Source organism: Theropithecus gelada, chromosome 12, assembly GCF_003255815.1.
Source record: "Theropithecus gelada isolate Dixy chromosome 12, Tgel_1.0, whole genome shotgun sequence".
NCBI lineage: Eukaryota > Metazoa > Chordata > Mammalia > Primates > Cercopithecidae > Theropithecus > Theropithecus gelada.
In genome coordinates, this window is record NC_037680.1 from 52,612,001 (window position 1) to 52,631,793 (window position 19,793).

General features: G+C 38.9%; 1 pseudogene; it reads left to right on the forward strand.

The window, feature by feature from the left end:
* The first annotated feature begins 17,766 nt into the window (after nucleotides 1-17,766).
* LOC112635850 lies at nucleotides 17,767-18,642 on the forward strand (annotated as a pseudogene).
* The last annotated feature ends 1,151 nt before the right edge of the window (nucleotides 18,643-19,793 follow it).

Here is a 19,793-nt window from a genome sequence, read left to right on the forward strand (position 1 = left end):
GAATTCCTCTTTGTCCAGCGATGTAACATATTCACAAATTCTGAGGATTAGGACATGGGCATTGCCTACCACAAGGCAGAAAAAAAAAATCTTCCCATGCTCCCATTAAATAACAACAACCTCCCCAAACAAAACACAAACAACAACAGAAAAGGCAATCCATTTCTCTTTTTCAGGAGAGTGAAATAAAAACCCTTTTCAGCTGGACAGATTTGTCATTTGGTTTGAGGATTGGGAGCAACTGTTTTTGAATCACAGATTCCAAGTGAGCCTTGTCTAGCTTCGGGAAACTTCCCAGATTTGTGACAGTCACAGAAGCAGAATTGAGGTTTGAGTCCTTTGGGGGCTCACTTCATGTTTCAAATAGTAAACTAAGGCCAGGCTCGGTGGCTCACGCCTGTAATCCCAGCACTTTGGGAGGCCGAGGTGGGCAGATCTCCTGAGGTCAGGAGTTCGAGGCCATCCTGGCCAACATGGTGAAACACCGTCTCTACTAAAAATAAAAATTAAAAAAAAAAAATTAGCTGGGCGTGGTGGCACATGCCTGTAATCCCAGCTACTTGGGAGACCAAGGCAGGAGAATTGCTTGAACCTAGGAGGTAGAGGTTTCAATGAGCCAAGATTGCACCAATAATCCAATAATCGACAGGGTGAAGCTCCATCTCACAAAAAAAAAAAAAAAAAAAAGTAAAGTGAGGCAAACAATAACTTTCTTGCCATTGTCTGAAGGGAATAGTTGAAAGATGTACCATTGTAATCTGACCTGGGCTGAAGAAAGCTGGACAAGCTTCCCCTTTCCTCAGAGCGTACATTGTAATCCCCTGTTGGAGACATGAAGACATTAACTACAGTACTGACAGACCCAGGGTAGGTAATTTCACAGACAGTGGTTTTTACTGGTATCTGGGGCATAATTAGATACTAACACCCCATCATTGATGCATCTTTTTCTTTCTCTTTCTGACTATTTTGGAGGAGGGGATCAACTTTGTCTTCCCCATTCTTCCTCCCACTTTCCTGCACATGTTTTTTGTTCTGTCAGGGATACCCAGTACCTCCCAGTGAAAAGATGTAAGTTACCATTCTGTAAAATGCGTGCAGCTTTTATAGTAGAGTTCTATGTAGCTGTGATGAACTGCCAGATTGGGCTTGGCTAGAATTGTTGTTCTTTATTGCCTTTTAATTCCCCCTCTGATCCTTTAAAAAATATAATAGGTCTTTCCTAAGTCAAAAGATTCAAAGACATGCTGGTCAAGAACAAAACGTAATGAAATCTTTTAGGATTTGTAGAGTTAGGGAAGGGTATCATTCTATTCCTAGGTAATAGTAGCAGTCTGTTTCTGCACTCCTCCACTCCTCAGCCTCCACCTCCGTTCCAGCCCTTTCAGAAAGGGCCCCAACGGGCCTCTTTACATGCCTACAAGCATAAGCTTTTCAATATCAAAATGCTTCTGATGATAATTGCTCCTGCTGATACTCACATGAAAAGGAGTTGCTAAATCCTATTCCCAAAGAATAATGGGCTATGAGTTGATTTCAGATCCTGCTGGATGATCAGAAGAACAGCTGTGTGTGTGTGTGTGTGTGTGTGTGTGCATGTGTGTGTGTATTGGAGACAGGATCTCGGTCTGTTGCCCAAGCTGGAATGCAGTGGCCAGATCACTTCTCACTGCAGCCTCAACTTCCTGGGCTCAAGTGATCCTCCCACTTTGGCCTCCCATGTAGCTAGGACCACCGTGCCCAGCTAATTTTTAAATTTTTTTGTAGAGATGGAGTGTTACTTTGCTGCCCAGGCTTAATTCAAACTCCTGGCCTTAAGCCATCCTCCCATTTCGGAGGATGGAAATCACTTCCAAAGTGTTGGGATTACACACATGAGTCACGATGCCCAGCCCAAGTGCTTTTATTTCATCTTTTTTTTTTTTTTTTTTTTTTCCTGTTCTAATAACTCTTGTGGTGGGCAGCCTTTAAGACAGTCCCAATAATCCCTAACTTCTTGAGTATGGGCTGGACCTAGTAATTTGCTTCTAACCAACAGAACAAGGCAGAAGTAATAAGATTTTGGTTCCGAGATTGGGCTACAGAAATACCTTGGTTTCCATCATACTTGCCCTTGATTGCTCTTTCACATATTTGGTTTGATGAAAAAACAGCTGCCATGTTTTGAGCTGCCCTATGGAGAGGTCATGTGACAAAGAACTGAGGTAGGCTTCCAAGTGACAGCTAGGGAGGAACCCCAGCCCTCAATATGACAGCTGCAGAGGAAGTGAATCCTGTTAACAACCGTTAGAAGAGAATATTCCCTTAGTCAAGACTTGAGCTGACTGCAGTCTTGAGGCTACGAGAGCTGGCAAAGCTTATGCCTGGATTCTATCCACAAAATCTGTGAGAAAATTTGTGCTTGTTGTCTTAAGCTTCTAAGTTTGGTGGTAATTTGTTCTATAACAGTAGATAACTAACACAACAATGAAGTTTATCATTAAAGAAAGTTTGGAAAATAGAGGGGAAAAATCACCCATAATTTCACCACTGAATCACAAACATTGCTTTAGTTTTTCCATGTTTTATTTCAGTCTGCACACATATTCACACATATATTTATACTGTAAGCATAATGTGAATAAAATTTTGCATCCTATTTTTTATTTAACATTAAGCCATAAGTATTTCCATGTTGCTACAAAAATCTTCATAATTATAATTTTTAATGGCTGCACAATATTCTCTCAAGTGAAGGTACTATAAAACAGCTAATTTACTCATTCTCTGTGGGCATTTCAGTTACTTCCTATAGTTCATTTGCAATTAAAAATAATGTTGCAATCAGAATCTTTGTTTCTATAGTACTTTCCTTTTTATCCTCTCCATTTCAATTTCTCCCATGCCATTCTCTTCCTTGGTAATTGCTGTAATAACTCCTCAGATAATCCTCTGTGGTCAATGGATAGCAAAATTTGGGTCAGATCATATCCAAAGCTATCTTTGTTTTTCTCCTCATTAAGTATTAGCTTAGACAGCTATTCATTTTATATTGAAAATTGTCATGCCCAAATACATGGCAATATCAAACTTAAGAAAAATTCCATCTCCCCAATAAGAATATAGTTTTTCAAAGTTTTTAAGCAGCTTGAATATACAGTTTTATACACAGAAACAAAGTAGGTAATAGATATTTATGATATTTAATTTCATCATTAATTTTAAAGCAACCTTGCAAAGTTGCTTTATTAGTTTGACATAATGCTTTCTTTTTTGTTCCTGTTGATTCTTACAAATTATTGTGGTCCTTATTGTGGCAAAATATGCCTAATATAAATTTTGTCATTTTAACCATTTTTAAGTATACGGTTCAATGGTATTAAGTACATTTACATTGTTGTGCAACTATCTTCACCATGTAACATCAGAATGATACCGTTTTTCTTTTAGGTTACGAAAAATGCTCCTGAGTGTGATTATAGGGTCAGAGGGTTTAAATCACGTGCCTATTAACTTTTAAAATTCAAGCAAACTGTAGTGTCTACGAGCATGGGCTATAGAGTTAGACACACCTGGATTTGAGTCCTGAATCAGTAATACTTTACAACTGTGGGGAAGTTACTTAACTTTCTAAGCCCCATATTCCTCTTCTACAAAGTGGGGATAATAATTACACTTAATAGTACCTATTAATAATGGCATAAAATTACATGTGCAAACTACTTAGTATGGTTCCTGCCACATAGTAAATACAAATTATTTATTAGTAATTTGTAAACATATGTAATATATAAACACCTATTGACTAATCATTGTCATTATCATCACAAACACAATCCTACAGAATAGGTGGTTCTTTGGATAATGCAGCTCCTGGCATTTTACTGTCTCTGTCATATTCTGCAATGCAAGGAGATTAGAACAATATTTGTGAGCAATATTTGTGGTTTGAACAAGTTGTAATAAAATTATCATTGGGATGATTCAACATGAATTTGAAGGATCAGCTTTTTACAAAGCTAAACAATAACTACAACAAACATAGAATTAAACCACAACACAGTATTCACAGTACACCACAAGGCAGACTTCAATATGAGATAAAGTACGGTGGGAAAGAAGAGAAAAAGAGAGAGAGAATGAGAGAGAGAGAGAGAATGAGAATGAGAGAGAGAGAGAGAGAGAGAAGAAATGAATACAAAGAGAATCAAGGAAGCACCTGGTAGTTATGCTATAAAGGAAAATGATTGAATAAAAAAAAGGAGGCTGATACATATTCAAGTGCTGCAAATATCCTCACAATACTCTCAAGAGATAGTGAGCAGCATACAAAGAAAGAAGCCTAAATGCAGAAAACTTACTTTTCTCAGCCTCACACAACAAATTACTGGTAGAAATGGGATTAGAATGTAGGGTCTTGTTTCCCTAATTCTATTTGCTTTTGGTTCACCGTATTAGTCTAAAGGAGGTCTTTTTCACTTGAAATGAGTGGGGTTTTACAGACACAGTTTCTTGGAGAATGGAAAAGCATAGCTGTGCTGGAGAGCTTCCATTTGCCCCTGAGATCCACTCTCACCATTGTCTATCTTGCTCTCTGCACCAGTCTCATCTGGACAGCCTCCATCAAAGGGCTCCCTTGCACTCCAGCTTCCTGTGAGTATTACCAAATAAGACTGGTGGGAGGAGAGTACTTATTCTTCTGTTTCCTCTCTGAGAGGTTTCATCAGCTTGGTGCCTCCGCTCCCATCTGGTGATCCTCTGCACATAACCTTTCTCTCTTGAGGTTCCAGTAATTTCTCTATTCCCTTGCATGTATTGCAGGGTGGCAACAGTCCTGGGGCACTGCAGTGCTATCCCTTGTTAATTCTCTTTAGCCTACTCACACCCTCGTAAACAGTGCCCTTACCAAACTCTCCTTAAATTATCCATTTTTAGTGTGCCATCTGTTTTCCACTGGGACTTTGAGTGATACACAAACTTTATTGTCACAAACCAGAACTTTTAGGAAAGAAAGAGGGGGCATCTTGGCCAAAGAAGGATCTGGTTTCTCATTACTCCGGACTGGGTTTGGCAGATGCTAATGCTAAAGGGAGATAAGTTATTCCAACAACGATGGGTCTAAGAAAACTGGGCTGGGTGTGGTGGTTTACACCTGTAATCCCAGCACTTTGAGAGGCCGAGGCAGGAGGATTGCTGGAGCCCAGGAGCTTGAGACCAGCCTGGCCAACATAAGGAGACTCTGTCTCCACAAAAGAAAAGAAAAATAGCTGGGCATAGTGGCATGCATTTGTAGTCCCAGCTACTCAGGAGGCTGAAAAGGGAGGATTGTTTGAGCGCAGGAGGTCAAGGCTGTAGTGTGCCATGATTGTGCCACTGTCCTGTCTCAAAAAACAAAAAACAAAAAAGTAAACCAGATCCTTCCCCTTCCAGTCGAAGGTGAAGGGGCATTTCTATCAGTTTCAGCATATCATGAAAAGAGTCCTGGGCTGTGCAGTGAACTTTTGTCCTGGGTTGTCCTGGGGAGATGACTGTCACATTCCTCCTGAGTATAGCCTGGACCCCTGTCAAGAGTGGCTAGGCAATCTGGGGCTGAGCTTTCCAGACATCTATTGATTCTTAAAAATTATATAACTAAAAGTCAACCAAATCCTCACTTTTCAAGCCTATCATTCACATCTAAATTACAGTATTATAATCAAGCTTTGCATTTGTCTTAGTCTACTTTGTGTTGCTATAACAAAACACCTGGGGCTGAATAATTTATAAAGAAAAGATGTTTCTTTAGCTCAGGGTTCTGCAGGTTGGGAAGTTCAAGGGGCATGGTACCAGCATCTGCTCAGCTTCTGTCTCATGCTGCTTCCATTCATGGCAGAAAGCAGAATCAAAGCAGGCATGTGCAAAGAGATCAAACAGCAAGAGAGGTAGCAAGAGAGAGAAACTGAGGGAGCCATACTCTTTTTAACAGTTCGCTGTCTCAGAAACTAATCCATTCCCATAAGAGTGAGGACTCACTCAACCCTTTGGTAAGGAATTAATCAATTCATGAGGGGCCTGCTCCCATGACCTAAACACCTCCCACTAGGCTCTACCTACCAACATTGGCACATTGGAGATCAAATTTCACCACGAGTTTTGGTGGGTGCAAACCACACCCAAACCAAAGCAGTATCTCAGGCTTTCAGACTTTGAATTCTTTAAAGAACAGTCTAGTGACTAAAGAAAGTGTTTTTACAAAGTGTCATTTGTTTGGAGATCCCCAGACTCCAAATAAGAGATTGTCCTGAGAACCCCTATCAGGATACCACTGTTGTTCTATATGGGAAAGATAGCCTTGACATTGGAGCTGGGGCATTTGCCACTTTATGTCCTCTCTTGAGAATGCTTTATACATTTGACGGGGCAGAGTCAAGACCCCAAAATCAGGCTCCAGTCAGCTGAGAGAACTTCTATTCTGCAGGTAATGGGAAAGACCAACGCTAATCTCACTTTTGTTTGTTTGTTTTGTTTTTGAGATGGAGTCTCACTCTATCACCCAGGCTAGAGTGCAGTGGCGTGATGTTGGCTTACTGCAACCTCTACCTCCTGGGTTCAAGCGATTCTTCTGCCTCAGCCTCCCGAGGAGCTGGGACTACAGGCATGCGCCACCACATCCGGCTAATTTTGTATTTTTAGTAGAGATGGGGTTACACCCTGTTGCCCAGGCTGGTCTCGAACTCCTGACCTCAGGTGACCTGCCCACCTTGGCCTCCCAAAGTGCTGGGATTACAGGCATGAGCCACTGCACTTGGCCTAATCTCACTTTTAAACCCGCTGACTGTCTACTTAGCTATCTTGCTTTCTCTAACTGCTTTGAGCTTTAATTGTCTACCTTTCTCTTTGGTACATAACTATGTAGAGGCTTCCTTGTATTGTTACTTCAGTGGCCCATGTTTACTCATTTATTGGGTATTTATTGAGTGGGCAGGAACTGGGTTATTATGCGCAATTGTAATATGATGAATACAGACCCTACTCTTATAGAGTTTACAGTCTAGGAGAGGTCACAGATACATGAAGAGATCATTACACGTATTTGTTCCTGGTTTTGCCAACTTCCTCTTAGGGATAGGGCAGAACTCGTATCTATTCTTTTGTATCCATTGAGTACCAAGCATATAGGTAATATTCAGTAAATACTTTTTATGTTTCTTGATAGTAAGTCAGAGTTTGTTACTCTGTCTGCCGTGGTGTCAAAGGCATCACAGGTACCTAGCCTCAAAGTAAAGAAGGAAATGAGATTGGGAATAATGCTTGCTTAGCTCTCTGTACACTCTGAAACAGCTGTCAAATCAGACTGTATAGCTCCAGATGTCTGATAGACTGGGCCAGCTCCTGCATTTCAGTCCTTCTTCCTGGGGCTTCAGATGCTCTCGGTCTTGGTGACACCCTACCCCATTGTGAAAACCCTTTTCCAATAAGGAAAAGACCAAAGAGGAAAGAACAGGGAGCTCTGTGGCTAAACTGACTTCAACTCTCAGGGATGAGAAGCCTTTTTCCAACCCATCTCATTAAAGAGAGTGGGAAAGTAAAGACTTTATCTGAGGCTCACTGGAGTTCAGTCACAATCTATTGTTTTAGTTTTCTTACTAAATTCTTGGTATTTATTGCCACTGACTGATATATTTTACCATTGCTCTCTTAGGAACTAAAGTGCCCAGTAATTCAAACGACTATATTCTGAGATTGTTTGGGAGTGGTTCATTTCAATTCCTAATTTAATTTCCAACATTCCTAGTCTTTTTTACTTTGAGTCAAAGTGAATGTTATTTATGAATTCATCAGGATTTTCATGATGGAAATAGTTTTGTTTAGGGAAACTGAGTAGTTTAAAATGGACAGTAGACCTTATAATGGTCACCATCACTTGGTATTAACGTCATCCCATCTATCTAGGTACCCAAAAACTCAAATTAAAGTTACACCAATTAAAGCATGATAATTTTGTCCATAACTTTCTTCAAAACTTATTTTTATGTAGTTATCTATTTAGGTATTATTCCAGCCAGCATGTTCTTCTCACATTTGTAGTAATTTGCTCATGATCTTAGGTCTTCTTTTTAACTTTTAGGCCATTGGAACATCCTCACTTGTGTCTGCAAGGCACTCGGTAATGCCCCCTCCCCACCAGTGCTTACTCTGCTGCTGGACTAAGTCCTAAACTGCTTTTGTAGACCCAGTCTGGTGTTCCCCCATCCCTCTGAGATTCTCTCTGCTGGTGACTCTATAACTCATTTGTCCATCGAGTTCTCACCTTGTCCTTTGGATTGGAAGGACACCAGTAGTCTTCAGATTATAACTTCAGCATCATCTCCTGGCTCCCCCATTCTAGCAATTCCTTAATGTCATCTCAGGACATGCTCTCCCACGTTCCACTTAGAAGGAGACATGATGCTCCCATCAGACTTGATACAGGTTTGAGGTGGTACTCAGATGCTCTGTTCCTTAATTTAATTAATTAATTAATTTATTTTGCTAATTAAACATTGATTTGTGGAAGCTGGTGGAATGGGTAGGACCAGAAACCAACCCAGAGGTGGGCTCAGTGCTGAGTGCTCTAGATAAGCCAAACTCAAAGTCTTAGCAGAATTAGAATATGCATTGACAGAAACCAGTAACTGCTATTTACAGTTATTACTTTAATATTTATAGTTCTTATGTTGTTTAAGTCATTTTTATAACAAAGATGAATTAACTGAACTGTGAAAAACATAATATTCCTTAAGGATTCTCTAGCCAAATGAGCAATAAATTTCAAGGTAGAGAAAAAAGAATAAAATTAAGACTGCATTCACCTAGGCAGAATGAACAAGGAATCTATAATAAGTTATTAGTTAGAATTAGGTTTAGCTGCAAGTAACAGAGACACAAAGAGTAATATAGTGGCTTTAACAAGATGGAGTTGCACTTTTCTTTCATGTAAAACTACAAATCAGCCGGGCGCGGTGACTCACGCCTATAATTCCAGCACTTTGGGAGGCCAATGTGGGCAGATCACCTGAGGTCAGGAGTTCGAGACCAGCCTGGCCAACATGGTGAAACCCCATGTCGTTTCTACTAAAAATACAAAATTAGCCAAGGGTGGTTGTGCATGCCTGTAGTCCCAGCTACTCAGGAGGCTGAGGCCAGAGAATCGCTTGAACCCTGGAGACAGAGGTTGCAGTAAGCTGAGATCTTGCCACCACACTCCAGTTTGGGTGACAGAGCAAGATTCCATCTCAGAAAAACAAAACAAAACAAAACAAAACAAAAAAAACAAAGTCTAGAAGTAGGCTGTCCTTGAAATCATCAGGGATTCAAACTTCTGTCTTTTTGTTTTCCTATCTTTGATGTTCCATCTCATAGTCCAAAATGGCTGCTAAAGTTCCAGCTATTACATGTGCATTTCAGCTAACAGGAAAGGATATTATATAAAGCTTAGTCATGTGGCCATATCTAGCTGGTGGAGAAGCTGGGAAATGTCTTTATTCCACGTGGCTATATTTGTTCTGCTGGGCTTTATTCTGGGTTGGCCAGCTAAAAGTCAGTATTATTGCAAGGAAGAGGGAGAGAATAAATGTTGGGGAATAGACAAATATGACGTAACTGGGAACTATTGGGAGTAAAGTATCCATGAGAATTTCATGAAAACAAGTCTCAAAAAATTTGTCTTTCCACATTAAATACATAATTTAAAATATACATTAAACCATTTTCAGGAAGAGTTTTCTAATAAAGCCAAAAGCACAACTCTCAAGAACCTGGTGTCAGAAGCACATCACAAGTGATCACTCTTAATGTAGGTGTTAGGAATGAAGAAGAGCGAGTGAATGTTGAAAACAGAGGGCCTCAGAGACGTATGGATAAATGAACTCTGGAAGGATAAAAGCAGCCTGCCACGACTTGAGAAATGATTTTGATCATTGTCAGTGGAGTTACTCTGAATCACAGATTTGGGACTTAGGGAGTTTTATTTTAGTCTCATTCTCCTAAACAGCCTTTCTGTACTTGGCTTTAAAAATCAGGGAAAGAAATTTCAACTTCAAAGGTCAACAATAGTTTTTTTCAAAGGGGCATTTCTTCTTCTAAAATGAGTCAGTTTCAATTCTGACTTGCCATTTCCTGCAGCAATAATATAACCAGTGGTGCTCTAAGTTAACTTAATGGACTTACCTCACTATTAGGTAGTGATTTATGTACCACAAAGAATAGAGTTCACTAGTTTGTGTGAAGAAAAAAAACAAAACCCAAAGAACTTTCCCCATGAACCAGCCCTCACCATCATATTTTGGCCCCATTTATTCCCTCTGGAGGATGATTAGACCTAAACCCCTGGCGGGTGGGGACTCTTTTTCACTGAGTGTCCCCAGTGTCTAGCACAGTAGTCCTCATAAAGCTGGCTCTCCAAAAATATTTGTTGAAACTATCTGAAAATGGTTCATCAGAGACAATAACAAAAAGCACAAAATAAAAATTAATAACACAGCTTTTTGTTGGTCTTAAATCATTTCTAGTAGCTCTAAGATAAAATAAAATTCATGGTAAGATGGTACTGAGAAGTCTTGAGTGTAAAGAAGTGATGAAGGAAAAATATTTATTTGACAACTGCTCTTCAGTGTGAAAAATCCCCAGCTGTAAACCACAATGAAGCAAAGAAAACCTAATCTGTAAGAGCCTAAGCATTTTACCACACTAGATTTCAGGAAACATGTCTATTCCTTTTGCTATTTCTGTTTGCCAGTTCTTCTGCCATTTGCCAAAATAAAGATGTCCTTTCTCCAGCCCAAACTCAGCTGCAAGGGTGAACTAATGACTTTAGAATAGAAGACAGATGCTTCCTGCAGGAGGATTCTGGGGGAAGACAAAGAACGTGTAACCAGGACTGGTTACAGTATTTGTGAGGCCCCGTGAAAAATGAAAACACAGGGCCCTTGTTTTGAAATCTGGGGAAAAGTGCCATTAAATGTACTTAAACATAAAGCTTTTTTCTTGCTTCCAGAGTTTTTCTCTTGACTTGTCATGGTGTTGTTTGTTATTTAATGCTGGTCTAAGTGAAGAAAAATTAAAAATTAAAATTATTGGCATAATTTTTTAAAACCATTCATCTTTATATTATGGAGTGCTAGTTTTAAATGCAAAACTGAATTTAGAACCACTGATATAATATAATTTGTATTTTGTAGCTTGTGCATGCATATGTATTTTGTTCTTTCCAGAACATTGGAAATGATGCAAAAAACCTAACAACTGTTTTTTATTCCACTTTTCGACACATGCCTGTTCTACCAATACTCTGTGGAAGCCAGTGACTCCCATAAAGTGTTTATCTATTTGCTCCTGTCTTGCTGATCTCCCATGCTGGGTCCACTGGAATTCTCTGCTCATAGAACATAAGAAGGCTGTATGCAAATGAGGTGGCAAGGAACAATATACAAACATATTGTGCATATTGTTCATGCAAAAACACCATTGTTTCTCTGGGCTTCACTTACAAAATACAAGTTTAAGATAACATTATTATGAATTTCAAGATGGTGACCACAGAGCACTAAACCAAGCATGAGACCCTCCTGACTGTGGGACTCTGTGACTGTGCATGTCATGCACCTGTGAAACCAGTTCTGCATGTCACCAAGGTAAGAGTTGCCTTTCTTCTTCTCTTTTTCAGTAATTTGAAGAATCAGTAATCACTGGAAGAGCACAAACAAAATAAGCACATGCCCATGGGGAAGCATTAAAAAATAACTTGGTAATGAATAACTCAAGCCTTAGATGAATCTTGAAATGTGGTAAAAAAAAAAATTAATAGAAAAAAAGCCTCTTGTAGTCAATGTTCGTTTGAAAGCCATCTTTAATCATGTAGTTCTGTGGAAAACTAGTGGTTAAATTTTTTAAAGAATGAATCATTTTTGGTTTATTGCTGCAAATCTTACAACTTTTTAAATATGAAAATTAAAACATACAGAAAAGTAATATAAGAGAAATACCCTCATAATTTTAATATATTTTGAAAATGTATTGCATATATCTACCATTTTTATTTTAATTTTTAATTCAGGCAGATAATATAAGAATAAGCAAGATATCAATCTTGTTTTCTTTTCATACCCTAAAATTTTGTATTATTTTGTTGATGTGAGACAGCAACATAATAGCCCCAAAGGAAAATCGATTAAACAGTTTCAATTTGAAGGATTTTAAAAAACAATGATAAATAAGTCATTAATGTGTTTTCATTTTAATGTATCTTTTTAATATTAGGGTGAAAAATTCAGTCATATTTTCAAATTATCAATACAAACATAAAAAACTATATTATACTGATATGAATAATCATATGACAAAAGGGCTATGATTAAGCTGTATGCCTTCTTTGCGAATATAAAAGTATTTCTGCAAAACAAAGATGTATTATATATTAAGTAATAATTGTTTATAATAAAATTAACAAAAAGCCAGGTCACCCTTGTGCTTAATCAATATTCCTTAAAAACCACCTTTCCCAGCACACACACAATTATGCATTGAATATTTCTGAAAGAACCCTCAAGCGTGTGTTAATTAAGTGATTCCACACCACTGAGAATGAGACTGACTGGGTGTTCAGAGGGAGAACTTTTACTTTTTGCCTTTTCCTCATCTTCTGTACTGTTTAGATTTTTTAGTCATGAACATTTTATTTGAATAATAAAAAATCTAGGTAATTTTATAAGTCTAATTTTAGAAGGATAATAAAGGAACTCAGTGACTACGTATAAAATACATAGTATGTATTTGTACACTAATATAAATGCAGTAGTGGATAGCACACATTGTACATATGTGTCGCTACAATGCTTTCATTTCGTTCTTTAAAAAATTTTTTAATTAAAAAATTTTTATTGTGAATTGCTAAGTTATAATTGTATATATTTTATGGGGTACAAAATGATTTCATGATTAATGAATATAATGTAGAATAATTAAATAAAGCTAATTAACATATTTATCACCCAAATACCTATCATTTTATGTGGTGAGAACACTTGAAATGCACTCCTAGTGATTTTGGAATATACAATACATTATTATTAACTATATTCACCATGCTGTACACATAGAGCTAAAAAAACCCCTTAATCCTCTTAATTGAGGATTTGTACTCATTGAGCATTATCTCCCCATTTCTTCCACACCCCAGCCTCTGACAACCACCATTCTACTCTGCTTCTATAAGTCTGAATGTTTTAAATTCCACATATAAGTGAGAACACGCGGTATTTGTCTTTCTGTGTCTGGCTTATTTCACTTAGCATGTCTTCCAATTTCATCCACGTTGTTGCACATGACAGAAATTCTTTCTAAGTCTGAATAGTACTCCATTATGTATATGTACCACGTTTTCTTTATCCATTCATCTGTTGATGAGGTTGGTTTTATAGCTTGGCTACGTCAATAGTGCTGCAGTGAGCATGGGAGTGCAGACATCTCTTGGACACACTGATACTGAAGCTTTTGGGTAAATTCCCATAAGTAGGATTGCTGGATCTAATTTCATTCTTATGTTGGTCTGAGCCACTCTCCAGCCCAAGGGGATCATTGCACTAATAATATCACTGGAGAGTCTCCAGAGGACATGTCTGCAAAGGGAGAAAGACTTTTTGTAATAGCAGAGCTTAATTGTCAATGATGAGGAAGAGCGGTATCCATGAACGTTTTCCTGTCATATGTTGTATATAAATGATATTCTTCCATACTTTTAAAACATTTTAATGGAAAAATTCAAAGATACACAAAAGTAGAGAGAAAAATATAATGAACCCCCACGTACCCATCAACCAACTTCAATAATCATCAATTCATGTCTAATCTTATTTTGTTCATACTGTACCCCACTCACTTCCCCACTCCCAAGTGAATTATTTAGGAGAAAATCCAAATATATCTTTTAATTCTTAAGTATTTCAGTATGTATTTCTGAAAGGACTCAAAAAAAGTAACCACAATACCATTATCACATCTTTTATAAAAAACCTAATAATTCCCTGATATTGCTAAATATCCAGTCATTGTCCAAATTCCCCTGATTTCTTCATAAATATGTATTTTAAAGCCAATTTGTCTATAGAATATTTTTTAGTCTAGATTCCCCCCTCCTTATATTTACCCTTTATATGTTGAAAAAACCAGCTCATTTTTCCTGTAGGGTTTTCCATATCTGGGATTATGCTGATTGCAACCCCCTGTCACTGTTTAATGTTTTCTGTCCCCTGTATTTCTTGCAAATTTGTAGTTAGATACGGATGCTTAATCAGAGCAGGCTCTATTTGAGGGAAGACTACTCCCTAAGTGGTATTGTGTATTCCCTACGCATCACATCTGGAGGCACATAATGCCTGTTTTTCCTCTCTTTTTTTTTTTTGAGATGGAGTCTCACTCTGTTGCCCAGGCTGGAGTGCAGTAGCGTGATCTCAGTTCACTGCAACCTCCACCTCCTGGGTTCAAGCAATTCTTTTGTCTCAGTCTCCCAAGTAGCTGGGATTACAGGTGCCTGCCACCACGCCTGGCTAATTTTTTTGTATTTTCACTAGAGATGGGGTTTCACCATGTTGGCGAGACTAGTTTTGAACTCCTGACCTCAAGTGATCCACCTGCTTCAGCTTTCCAAAGGGCTAGGATTACAGGCAAAAGCCACTGCTCCTGGCCTTTTATCTCTCTTTTAGTGATGTTAACACTGATCCCATAGTTTAGGAGCTATTAGCGTAGCATATTGCAGTAGCTTCCTCACTGGACTTCCCATTTTTTCCTTGCTCCCACCTCATCTCACCTCATCAAGGATATTCTTTATGGAGGGACTGAACTTTGTGTTGGCTGGGCAGCTTTGCTAATTTTGGTAGGGCTTGACTGTATGGTTTTTCTGATCTCAGCTAGGGCTCTCTCACTAGTTGACCAGCTGTTTGTCTAATCTAGCGTGGCCTCCACTGGGACAGCTCATTTGTTCCTTGTATGTCATCCCACAGCAGGCTAATTCAGGCATGATCTTGTGGCAATCATAGGGTTCCAAGAGTCTTCTAAATTTTAAATCATCCGATACATTAACAGATCATTCTTTCTTAGCAAAGCAAGTTATTCATTAGACTTCCAATTAGTTTTCAATATGAACATTCAATACATATACAATATGTGATAGATCTGACCTTTCTGGAGTTTGGCAGTTCATTTTGTCTCTTATGTAATAGGATAAGGTTTATTATTAACATTTGCTAGTTCTTGTACTTACATAGCTTTATAGACTTTCTGACATGATTAAAGGTCTTTATCATTTTGTTCTTGAGCTTGTCAGTTCAATCTACACCAGAATTCTTTATTTCCTTTAATTTGTCTCATTGACTCTTTTACTTCCTGCACAATTCTTCTTCTTTTCTTTTGACAGCCCAAGCAGATTTACAGACAGTCTTGTTTTATCTGTGCTGATGTATCTATTCAGTTTATCTCTGGGAAATTCAGGAGAAACCTGTTGAAGTTCATGTTTATATGCTTTTATGATATTAAATTAACAAATGTTAGGCACTGACAGAGTTGAGAAACAAAAATAGAGGGATGGCAAACCCAGGCACATGTAGATGGAAGGGTCACTGGGGAAAGTGACCCTTCTATGAGATATGGAATATTTTCCCTGAATGTTGGAAGAAATTCTGCCAACTTATTTATTTCTTCCATAACTTAGTGTTTGGTCTCTTAAAGTATACAAACAAGACATATATAGTTTTTCTTGACCAAATGTAACACCATATTTTAAAGTTCTGTATCATATTCTACAAGCTATTTTAAAAATATCAATTTACTTGTGCTAACAAAACCTTGTGGGATACCTCAGGAGATATTAAACTTAGTCTATAGGTTAAAAAAAGCTAATGCTCAGGAAATTGACTTTCCTTTAACTAATGGTAGAGCAGAGGATGAGGCTAGAGCTCACAGGCCTAACTCTATACTTGGAGGCAACCCCTTGCTAAGTGCATACTCAAGGCAGAATATCTTCTGGCCCGAACCTGAAGGATGTTACATAACAAACTATTTTGCTTGGAAATTAATAAGGGAAAGCACTGGATGGATTTTGCTAAGCAACACAGTGATCTCCAAATGTCAAGGAAGTAGAAAATAAAAAGATAAATATGTTTTCAGAACTTAGCCAGCTTCATGTGGGTCACCACAGCCTTGTGTGAGACAAGATAAAAAATAATTAAAAACTCTAAAGGCTTAAGTGTCTCACGTTACACGTTCTTACAATCTGTCTTGGAACTCCAAAAAGGTTTTTTGAATACCATTATCACTAGTCAGTTAAAAATATTAGCTTCACACAGATTATCAGTAAAATATTAAAAATATTTCTTGAATGTCTTAACACTGTTCACTATTTTCAAGGAGCAATTTGATGGAAATAAAGTTTGTCCTAGTAACTTTTTAGAGACAGGAATCCCTTTTGAGTCATAGACCACTTAAGGATCTTTTGAAAGCTATGACTTATCTCCTTAGAAAATGCATCTTTAGACCCCAGCAAAAAAATAAAAGTACTGCTGTAAAAAAGAAAGAAAGAAAGAAAGAAAGAAAGAAAGAAAGAAAGAAAGAAAGAAAGAAAGAAAGAAAGAAAGAAAGAAAGCAAATAAAATGTATCTTTGAACATATACTTTACATTCAGAATTTGGGGTTTTATGGGCATTCCAGAGCCCTTCCATGGATCCTCTAGGCCTGAGTTACGGGCTTCATTTGTCTCTAGTGTAATGAGAAGAAACTAAGTATGGAATCCAATATGCCCCTAACTTGTCATCTGATCTTGTTTCTTTGTTTGTTTGAGACAGGGTCTTGCTCTGTTGCCCAGGCTGGAGTGCAATGGCGTGATCTTGCTCGCTACAACCTCCACTCCCCCAGGTCAAGTGATCTTCCCACTTCAGCCTCCCAAGTAGCTGGGACTATAGGTGAGTGCCACCATGCCCGCCTAATTTTTGTATTTTTTGTAGAGACGGGATTTTGCCTTGTTGTCCAGGCTGGTCTCGAACTCCTGGACTCAAGCAATCCACCTGCCTTGGCCTCCCAAAGTGCTACGATTACAGGTGTGATCCACTGTACCTGGCTGCCAACTGATCTTGATAAAGTCATTTGGTATCTTTAGGACACAGTTCGTCATCTGTGAAATAAGAAATATAGCTAGATAACCTTCCAGATATAACTGCCTTTGCTCTTTGGAGCTAATAAGCTGGCTGAGAAGATAAAATGGTCACAAAATATTCAAGGCAATTTTTTCTCCTGATATTTATTATAAAAATTTTCAAACAGCAAAATGGAAAGATTTTATAGTGACCACCCATATATCCATCACTTAAATTCTGCCATTAAGCTTTATTATATATTTATTCATGTAGCCATTTCTCTATCCTGAAGTACAGTGCTCGGTGCAATCTTGGCTCACTGCAACCTCCGCCTCTCAGGCTCGAGCAATCCTCCCACCTCAGCCTCCCGAATAGCTAGGACTACAGGTGCACACCACCACACCAAGCTAATTATTTTTTTTTTGTGGAGACAGAGTTTCACCAGGTTCCCCAGGTTGGTCTCAAACTCCTGAGCTCAAGCAATCTGCCTGCCTAGGTCTCCGGAAGTGCTGGGATTACAGGTGTGAGTCACTGCACCTGGCCCAATTCATCCTTTTATGAATATATTTTGCCTTTCTGTGCTACCCACAGAAGGATCCATACTGTGTTGTTCTGGATTCCCTTTGTAACTTAAAGGAAAACGTTCACAATGTCCAGAGCCCTTGATGTCCTGCCAATGAAGAAGGAGGACGTCCTCAAGTTCCTTTCAGCAGGAACCCGCTTTGGTGGCACCAACCTTGACTTCCAAATGGAACAGTACATCTATAAAATGAAAAGTGATGGCATCTACATCCTAAGTCAGAAGAAGACCTGGGAGAGGTTTCTGCTGGCAGCTCGTGCCATTGTTGCCATTGAAAACCCTGCTGATGTCAGTGTCATATCCTCCAGAAAAACTGGCCAGAAAGCCATGCTGATATTTGCTGCTGTCACTGGAGCCAGTCTTGTTGCTGGCCGCTTCACTCCTAGAACATTCGCTAACCAGATCCAGGCGGCCTTCCAGGAGCCACAACTTCTGGTGGTTTCTGATCCCAGGGCTGATCACTAGCCCCTCACAAAGGCATTTTATGTTAACCTACTTACCATTGCTTTGTGTCACACAGATTCTCCTCTGTGCTATGTGGACATTGTCATCCCATGCAACAACAAGGGAGCTCACTCAGGGGGTTTGACGTGGTGGATGCTGGCCTGGAAAGTTCTGCACATGCCTCGCACCATTTCCCACAAACATCCGTGGAATGTCATGCCTCATCTCTACTTCTACAGAGATCCTGAAGAGTTGGAAAAAGACCAGGCTGCTGCTGAAAAGGCTATGACCAAGGAGGAATTTCAGGGTGAACAGATGTGCCAGCTCCTGAGTTCTCCGCTACTCAGCCTGAGGGTGCAGACTGGTCTGAACGCATGCAGGTGCCCTATTCAGCAGTTCCTTACTGAAGCCTGGAGTGCTCAGCCTGCCACGGGAGACTGGTGTGCAGCTCCCACTGCTCTGGACACTGAATGGGTAGGAGCAACCACTGAACAGCCTTAAGCTCTTAAGCTGTTCTTTGCACAGGCACTTAAGCAACATGGAAATAATGTTGATGGAAAATAAGCATCAGTTTCTAAATAAAAGGTAAAAATAAATAAATATATTTCAAAGTAAATCACAGATTCCCTATATTCCCCCTAAATATTTCAGCATACATATCAAGTTCAGTATTTGTTTATAGTTTTCTTCTTTTGATGTAAAATTTACTTATGAAGGAATGCACAAATCTTAAGTTTATATTTGTTGAGTTTTGGCAAATAATATCATTCTTTATAACTCAGGGGTCCCCAGCCCTTGGGCCACAGACTGATACCAGGCCACACAGCAGGAGGTGAGCTGGCACTACTGCCTGAGCTCTGCCTCCTGTCAAATCTGCAGCAGCATTAGATTCTCATAGGAGCTGGAACCCTATTTTGAACTGCATGTGCAAGGAATCTAGGTTATGGTGCTTCTTATTAGAATCTAACTAATGCCTGATGATCTGAGGTGGAACAGCTTCATCCCAAAACCACCACGCCCATCCTCCCTACCTTCCTTCCCCCTCCCCAGCTCTCCCTGCTGGAAAAATTGTCTCCCCACCCACCCCCATGCCCTGTTCCTGGAAAAATTGTCTCTCAAGAAACCGGTCCCTAATGCCAAAAGGGTTGGAAACCACTGTCATAACTGAATCCTTGCTACACTCTGACACCCGTGTCCTTTCTCCTTTTATCACACTCACCTGGAGAAACTAAAACCTTGCTTAAATCCCACTCTCCTGATAAAAATTGATCTGTGCCATTGAATAAGACAAGACAAAAATGGCTATGTTGACTATTTCAAATTTAAGATTACTAACATCTAGTGGGCCTTTAATGCTTCCCAGAAATTATCCTATTTTTGCTTAGCTCCATCTTTAAACCAGCGTTTTCAAATTATCCACAGTGAGAGAGACCAGCTTCTTATAATTTTAAATCTATCTTGGTATAATACTTCGGTAAATTACAACGAAAATGGGCTGCAAGAAAAATGAAATAAAGAAAGACAAAAAAATATGAGTCTCTAATTTCTATTATTACACTTAACAGTCATAAAATTACTCTGTCCAGTTGCTACAGAATCTTCTAAATGCATATTCTTAATTTCTGAAGTCATCTTTTCAAGGACAGATAACA